This window comes from Delphinapterus leucas, chromosome 2 (assembly GCF_059928025.1).
Source record: "Delphinapterus leucas isolate spDelLeu-1000000601 "Yukka" chromosome 2, BTC_Dleu_Yukka2, whole genome shotgun sequence".
Taxonomy (NCBI): domain Eukaryota; kingdom Metazoa; phylum Chordata; class Mammalia; order Artiodactyla; family Monodontidae; genus Delphinapterus; species Delphinapterus leucas.
Genome location: NC_143130.1, coordinates 167,978,937 through 167,987,380, shown reverse-complemented (window position 1 = coordinate 167,987,380; position 8,444 = coordinate 167,978,937). Strand labels below are relative to the sequence as shown.

Sequence of the window (8,444 nt, the reverse complement as noted above, 5' to 3'; positions counted from 1 at the left end):
TAAATGGAATCACAAAGTCCAAAGCAAAGTCATCTAGAGATTTTCCACAGTCACTCGGAGGCCTTGTAAATGATAACATACCTCTGATCCCCTTAATATGATTAATCTTTCATTAAAATGTTTTCAAAGGTCAAAGGAAAGATCAGTCTAGTAAGACCCTAAAGGCAGCTCTGTCCTGAACTTGTACTTCTTGGAACTTAGTTTTCTTATCTGAAAAATGGGAAAGGGGACCCAGATGGACTTTCTCTGGTGCATCCCTGATTTAGAATTTTATGATTCTAAATATTTTGCTTGTGAAATTTGTGAGGAACTTGTGCAGAATTCCCTAGTAACTAGGAGACCCCTGGAGATGTGAATGTAAATAGAGCTAAGGTCATAGGGGACTTGACTCAAGAGTTACATCTTTTTATAAATGGTAAAAATTCAGATCATTATAGAGTTCCTACTTTGTTGAATGATACTCAGTTAAGATACTTAGAACAGACTAGGCCATGCCTACTCCCACTGACAGATCAATCCTGGACATTTATTTCCAAAAAGAGCCAAAAATGATCAAAAGCTGGGAAGAGGACATGATCTCTTTACAAAGACCAGAAAAGCAACAATAAAAGGGGAAAGTGAGCAATTTTGAGTGTCACATTTTTTAAAAAAACATTTTCTTCTAAATATTTATATTCTTCAAAGAACATGATAGAATACATATAAAGGAAAGCTTGGAGATAAGCCCTGCTATTTCAAAAGATTAATGTCCCATAATGACGATATTTCCTTAATTTAAAAATAAAAAGTGAAGACAATTCAAATGGAAAAAAAATTGTGGTGTTGAAAGAAGAAACTATACCTTCTACACTGTAGACTCTCCATAAGTATTGGTTGATTGATTTTCTTGGAACTCAAAAGACCCCTTCACATCCAAGTTCTTCTTTCTACCTCTGTCCTAATTATTGTTCACTCATTCCTTCAATAAACTTTTATTGAGCTCATGGAAATGAAATTCACTAAACACTGTGAATATGAAGATAAATTTGATAGGCCCCGTCCTTGAGGAGCTCACAATTTAGTGAGCTACTTTTCTGACCACCAAAAGTAGCAGGTTTGGTATGTACTAGGACTGAAGTAAACTCAGAGGAATATTTTGTGGCACACTGATTCCCATTAAGATAAACCTGGGATACACTTTACAGTAAACCTAACTTCTTGGTAAATGGGGACTCTCCCTCCAGCATGAAAATAAATGTAAGAGTGACTTTAAAAGCTTAAAGCAGGGCTTCCCAGTGGCTGGTCCGGTGAGCCATGGCCGCTGAGCCTGCGCGTCTGGAGCCCGTGCTCCGCAACAGGAGAGGCCACAACAGTGAGAGGCCTGCGTACGGCAAAAAAAAAAAAAAAAAAAAAAGCTTAAAGCACTACATGCAGAAGCCGTTAAGCCTAAATATAACGACACAGCTATGTTATGGTCTAACTTCTTTGCAGCAGAATCAAATATTAGAGCTGAAAGGAAATCTGGAAATCATCTAATTCAATCCTCTCATTCGACAGAATAGAAAACTGAGGTCCAGGGAACAGAGGGGCTTAGCCAAGAATTTCCAATTTGTTAGCGGCACAGCCAGAGCTCTTATCTCACATTATGATCTGACTTGACACCAAGAAGTCATGGTACATATTTCCTATGCCATACACATTGCAAAAGAAATATGATGTACTGTTTCTTTGAGTAGGTATTTTTATAATGAGTTGCTCATTTGGAAGTTCAGATATTTGCTCATTTGGTAAACACCTTTAGAGATGACTACTAGCCGCCTACAGAAAGAAAACACAGGGCTTCCCTGGTGGCGCAGTGGTTGAGAATCTGCCTGCTAATGCAGGGCACACGGGTTCGAGCCCTGGTCTGGGACGATCCCACATGCCGCAGAACAACTAGGCCCGTGAGCCACAACTACTAAGCCTGCGCATCTGGAGCCTGTGCTCCACAATAAGAGAGGCCGCGATAGTGAGTGGCCCCTGCTTGCCACAACTAGAGAAAGCCCTCGCACAGAAACGAAGACCCAACACAGCAAAAATAAATTAATAAACTCCTACCCCCAACATCTTCAAAAAAAAAAGAAAACCCCAGCTTTTCTCCTTTTTGATCAAGGCTTTGAGTAAAAGCCTAAGAAGCAGCAATAAACAGCAACTGGCAACTATAGCCTTAGGTCAGAGAACAACTTTTACACTGGTACAGAGCAGACACCACTACAAGTTGTAAAACCTCAGGAAAGACCATTAATAGCATAATCTTGGAAACAGGAATATACAGGAGTTCAATCACAAAAATCATTAGATCATCCAAGTCATATTGTGTCAAAATCAGAGAGGATAAAATCACATTTAAATGAAATGGCAGTTCTAAGAAGTCCAGAGGAATTCATTTTCTTAGCTAGATTCTTACAGGAGTGAGAATAACCAAGTAACATTTCTTCTCTGCTAACTTTCTCTGTAGGACACTAATGGAAAATTATGTTCAGAGACAACTTAGTTCCCTTAATTCCTATACCTTCCTTCAATTATACAATAAAGCTCCCCAAATGCTTGAGCCATCTCACACCACAGCATCAGCTCCAGAAGATGAGGTGTTACTATAGCAGAAAAACACGGGCTTGGAAGACAGACAACCTAGATTCTGTTCTGTGCTCTGCTCCTCAGTTGCTGTGTGACTGCAGGAGGGTCCATTGACCCTCCTGGATCTCAGACTGTTTCACTGTACAGTGAGGGATTAGAGAAACCCAGGCAGGCTACACACTAGGCAGACTATGGTACCAGGTCTGGCACGTTTGATAGGTTATTTCACTAAGCCTTCTCCTCCATCTAGGAGAGTCTTTCCTCAGGACACAAGAAGCTCCCCGTCGGTCTACCCAGGAGCTAACCATTGGCTCTCAGCTCACTGCCTGTTAAGTTACCCTCGTCTGTCCAGTAGCCCCCAGGCCGGCTCCTGGCGCGTCCCCCTCAGGCCCCTCCTGCTCGGCCGCGGCGGAAAACCCGAGCCCGCGGGACCACAGGAGGGAAAAGGGCCCTTCTGAAACAAAAGTGCCCACAAGGATGCTTGTCGGGCGGCTGGGCCTCCGCTCGTAAACAGGAAGGGTCGTCTCGGAGGCGGATCGAGTCAGGTTTTGGAGATAAGGGGAGGTTTTTATTTCACCAGTGGCAACCGTTTCTCACAACGTGCCGGATGAACCGTAACGAGCGCGGCCTCAACAAGCCAGGAGGCAGGGCGAAAGTGGTTTGAGATCGCCCCTCGGAATGCCACGTGCCACGGCAAAGGAACTCAGTGTTGTTCTTAATGCAACTCCTTGCTTCCCGTGCCTCCGAGGGGAAGAGAATAGGCGAGCCTGAAGCCTAAGCTTTTCAAGCGCGCGCGGGCAGGCGGGGCGGGGCGCGGGCCGAGGGCACTATATCTCCCGGCGGAGGAGCACACAGCAGCTCTTTGCCTTCCACGCCCCAAAACGCGCTGCTCTGGAGCCGGTTGTTTAGTTGGCGCTGCCGAGGCTGCTTTCCTCATTCAGTTTGACAAGGATGCTCTGATTGGCCAGCGCGACCCTGCAGTAGTTGGCCGGAAAGAGTCGAGGCGCCTGATTGGCCGTGCCGCACCTGCAATGCGTCAAGCCGCAGTGGGCGTGAATGCCCGTGGCTGGAGGGGCAGCCGGCCGCCTTCGGGGGGGAGCGGCTCCGCCTATGGCCGCCATCTTTACTAGTGGCAGCCGGGACGTCCCGGACGCAAAGGGGTTTTTCACGGCGCTTTTGGGCCAGTAGAAAAAGGCTTTGCGACAGAAGTTTTGTGGAGGGGGGTCCTTTTCGTTTTATCCATTGCGGTGGGTTGTTTCGGTTTTGCTCAGGTGCCAGGGAGGTAATGGGGGTAGAATTCGAGGGCTCACGGCTCAGGGCCGAGTGGCCATCTAGGAAGGAGGGGGTCTGACAGGACGTTTAGCCGCCGCTTCCCGAAAACCGCTGGGTCTGCGTTCTGTCGGCGAGCGCGGGGAGTGTGACTTGACTCCTCTCCATTTCTAGAAGCAAAAGGGAGATTTGCTTCCTGGGCATCTTGCTCGGGCTGGAAAGCAGTTCTGGAAAGCTCTCCCGAATACGTCATGGTTCTTGCTCATGCTGTGCGCCTGCAGGGAATGCGTTTTTTGTGTTTTAGAGCTGTAAGTCCAGTAGCCGTCTTGGAAACTATTTACCGGCTCCAGGGACAGTGGCCTGCAGGAGCAAAACGGAGCTTGCCTGACAGACATGCTACGAGATGTTGGCTGAAAATTATTTTGATCTTATCAGTTTAGTTGCCTTTTTAGGCAACTTGTGTGTGTGTGTGTGTGTGTGTACACGCGCGCGCGCGCATCCGGCTTTCATTCGTCTCTGATATCCACACCCGCAAGAAAGAGAAAAACCCTCCTCTTATCTTTTACTGCAGCAGAAGTGGTCGTTGTTCAGGACTCTCTTCAGTGGATATGGGTGAAAAGAAAGACTATGTTCCCTGGGTGAATTGGAGCTGGAGAAACGGGAAAAGGCCATGGTTGTCTTGGTTTAGCGGGAGTGATGTCTCTGTTGGTTTTATTTGAGCTGCGTAGGTGCAAATTCGGTGCAGTGTGGGTATCCAAAGGTGAATTCTGGAGCTGCCTTGGTGTGGGTGTTGCCATGGCTACAGGGGGAGGTAGTTGGTGAGTTACGGGGGCCAATAAACCCAGCAAGGCCAGGCCTCTCCCTTGAATGAAACCTTAGTATTAACTATCCAAGTTTATGTATCCTGGCTTTCACCATTCCCATCCCGGTCCAAGATTCCTGGACTGATCGTTACAGGCACACGAGGGTCTTGTATTGATTCCTATAGTGACTAATACAGGCGCAGTCACTTCTTTGTATGGGTTTTGTAATTAGAGGCTGCATACGGGAGCATAGTTTTGGAACCATTGGCCATGCAATTTGATGTGTAAGTTATTGCTTCTCTTACCTCATCATACCGAGTTTGAACATTTAATCATTGGCTTTTTATGCCTTTTCCCATAGGCAAGCCATCACTTTACTTTAGGGTCCTTTCTGCCTAAAACTTACACTCCATTTACTGTGTATCAACATAATACCGGAGCACTGAGTTCATGGACATTGCAAAAGAAAGACAGTTGCAGCTTTGCATAATCGCCATATAGCAACAACCACTCGTGCCTTTGTGGAACACGCAGTAATTCAGTGTTCTTTGTCAGCTGCAGTGCTGGGAGTCCGCCACTTGGCTTGCTGTGTGAGGTAGAGCAAAGGACTACATCTTCCAGAGTCTTGGTTTCTTCTGTAGTATGAAGAGAATCAAGTCTGTTTCCCAGTCCTTGTGACGATTGCATGAGATGGGAATGTGCCAGCACTATGTAAATTGTAGAACTATTGACATAATGATATTCAGTTACTGAAGCATTTATTGAGTGCCAATAACTGTCTGACATTGTGAGAGGAAGATTTTCCTTCAGTATTTTCTGCTTTGTGGGGTGAACAGATTGACAAACTCAGATCTAAAATAAACCTTAAATGGCATAGTTTTTTTCTTAATTGAAGGCATAGTATTATTGTAGCCTTATTAGCATGCAGGCCAGATTTGAGGGCCCTTAGGGTGACTAGCACATCAGTTTGCCTTGGTCTTTCCTGGTTTTAGCAGCAAAGGCCCATGTCCTAGAAAGCCCCTCTGTCCCAGGCAAACCAGGACATTTGGTCACCCTTGGACTGTTTTCATTCCCACAAGATGGGAGGATGAACAGAATAGGAAATGAAGATTCCTACTATATAGAGGCGATTAGGTTTCCCTGCAGCTGGAGGCTACTGGGCTCAAGAAAAGGGATGTCCTTGTGTAAGGTAAGTGTGGGCTGACGCCTGAAACTCAGCATGTCCAAATTCAAACATAACTTTATCCATCTTTATTGTCCTTCCTTCTCTCAGTCCCCACACAGGGCCTGCCTGCCTGCCTTCCTTCCTTCCTTCCTTCCTTCCTTCCTCTCTTCCTCTGTTTTCTTTCTTTTCTATCTTTCTGTTTCGGAATTTTCTTATTCAGTTCTAATCTTTATCTCTGGTAAAGGCTCTCCTAAAGATTTCGTCACTTTGGAGCACAGAAATTCTTTTTTATGCCATGGACCCCTTTGTCAGTCTGATGAAGCCTAATGCTGCTATGGTTCATTGCTGTATTCATAATTGAAGGCATGCTACATTTCACTTAGAGGTTAGTGAAAAGAGATGTTCTACTTTTCCATCCAAGTTTATGGACCTGAATTGTCTCCATGTAGGCCAGGTTCAGAACCCCACTCCTTCTCCATTGCTCCATTGTAGTTCTCTTTCCACCCTGTCCTCTTTTATTCTCTTTCACCTTTTTTTTTTTTTAAATAAATAAATTTATTTATTTTGGTTTTGTTGGGTCTTCGTTGCTGCGTGCGGGCTTTCTCTAGTTGCGGTGAGCGGGGGCTACTCTTCGTCGCGGTGTGCGGGCTTCTCATTGCAGTGGCTTCTCTTTGCTGCAGAGCATGGGCTCTAGGCACGTGGGCTTCAGTAGCTGTGGTGTGTGGGCTCTATAGTGCAGGCTCAGTAGTTGTGGCGCATAGGCTTAGTTGCTCCACGGCACGTGGGATCTTCCTGGACCAGGGCTCGAACCCGTGTCCCCTGCAATGGCAGGCGGATTCTTAACCACTGCACCAGCAGGGAAGTCCCACCTTTACATTCTTGCCATTATATGTCACCACCATAGTTCAAGACACTGTGGCTGTTTTCCTAACTATTGCAAAAATTGTTCTCCCACCCCTAGTTCCATCTTACGCCCAGCTGATGGAGTAGTTTTTCTAAAGCACATATATGACTATATAATTTCCCTCCTCAACCTCCCATGGCTTCCTATGGCCTCTAGCCTTAAGTGCAGTTTCCTCAGGAATTCCTTCAGGGCCCTCCATAATCTGATCTTTCAGTCCTAATAATCTACTACCCTTTGCAACTCCTAAATTTTGGCTGTACGACCTGTTCTTTAATCTTTGTGCTTTTTCCCCTCCATCTTACATTCACGTTGCTCTCTGGGCCTCGATTTCTGATTTCCATCATCTCTGCCTAGCAGAGTTCTAACATCCTTAAAGACTTCAAATGCAAAGTTAGCTAAGATAACCTCTTCCTCCGCTGGACTCCCTCAGTGCTTTATTTTACCCTCTTCTGTTCTTACTGTCTACTTTATTATGAGTATTTGATTACTCATTCCATAAATGTTTTTCAAGTATCTGTTGTGAGTGTGGCCCTGTAGTAGGGGCCACGCGGATATAAAATAGAACTGATTCAAACCTTGGTTTTTAAAGGACTTGTATTTTGGGTTGGGAGGTAATGTAAACCTAAGTAACATTTTTTTCAAGGTAAAAGAAAACAAGTATTTCAGGCATCCAGAGGGAGAACTCACTTTGCTAGAGGGATGAGAGAAATCTTTGTGGAGGAGGTGGCATCCAAGCTAGCTTGGAGGATCAGCGACTTATATGGATGTACATGGGGAAGGCATTCAACACAGAGGGAATACCAGGAACAAAGCTACCAAGCTGAAAAGAGAAGGGTATGTTAGGGAAGGGGAAGAAGTTTCATCTGTTATTAAGGGGCCTCTTGGGAGACAGGCTGGCGGCAGGTTGGTTAAGGCTAGATAGAGAATGGCCACACATTCCCGGCCAGAAGATAAGATGATGCCGTTGCATGGAATCCATTGAAGAGTTTTGACAAGAGACTGACAGAATCAGAGGTGAGTTCAGAATAATTATGTGGCAGCAAAGTGGGAGGTGAATTTTACAGTGATACTGTACACAGGGAGACTAATGAAAGCGATAAGAATAATGGCATATATTTATTGAGCCCTTACAAAATGCCGTGCAATATCCTTCCTTGCAATATCTCATTTATAGCTCACGAAAACCTTATTATTCACTCCTTTTCACAAATAAGGAAATTTAGGTTAGAGAGGAATAACTAACCTCTAAGTTACAAGAGGTTAGTTATAATAACTAAGTTATAAGAATAACTTATCCAACTTCACCCATGGTGACAGAGTTGGAAGTTGAACCCATTTACTGTATGCAGTAGTTGGTCCATGAATTACCCTTAATCTGAAAGTGTTAGCAGTGGAATTAGAGGAGAAGATCCAAGAAATGATATATATTTTTTTAATTGTCTTTATTATGTTTTGGCTGCATCAGGTCTTAGCTGTGGCATGCGGGATCTTTTGTTGCGGTGTGGGTTTTCTCTCTCTAGTTGTGGCGTGCAGGCTCCAGGGCACGTGGGCTCTGTACTTTGTGGCACGCGGGCTCTCTTGTTGAGGTGTGCGAGCTCAGTAGTTGTGGTGTGCGGGCTTAGTTGCCCTGCAGCATGTGGGATCTTAGTTCCCCGACCAGGGATCGAACCCGCGTCCCCTGAACTGGAAGGTGGATTCTTCACCACTG

General features: G+C 45.3%; 1 long non-coding RNA gene across 3 annotated transcripts in view; it reads left to right on the top strand.

Annotated features, from left to right (window-relative positions):
• The first annotated feature begins 2,958 nt into the window (after window positions 1-2,958).
• The window catches only part of LOC111176163 (uncharacterized), a 46,070-nt gene continuing 40,584 nt past the window's right edge, over window positions 2,959-8,444 (top strand). For all 3 annotated transcript variants that reach the window (XR_002644904.2, XR_016392251.1, XR_016392252.1), the window contains exon 1: window positions 2,959-7,750. This is a non-coding gene — a long non-coding RNA (uncharacterized LOC111176163). The remainder of the gene's footprint in view (window positions 7,751-8,444) is intronic.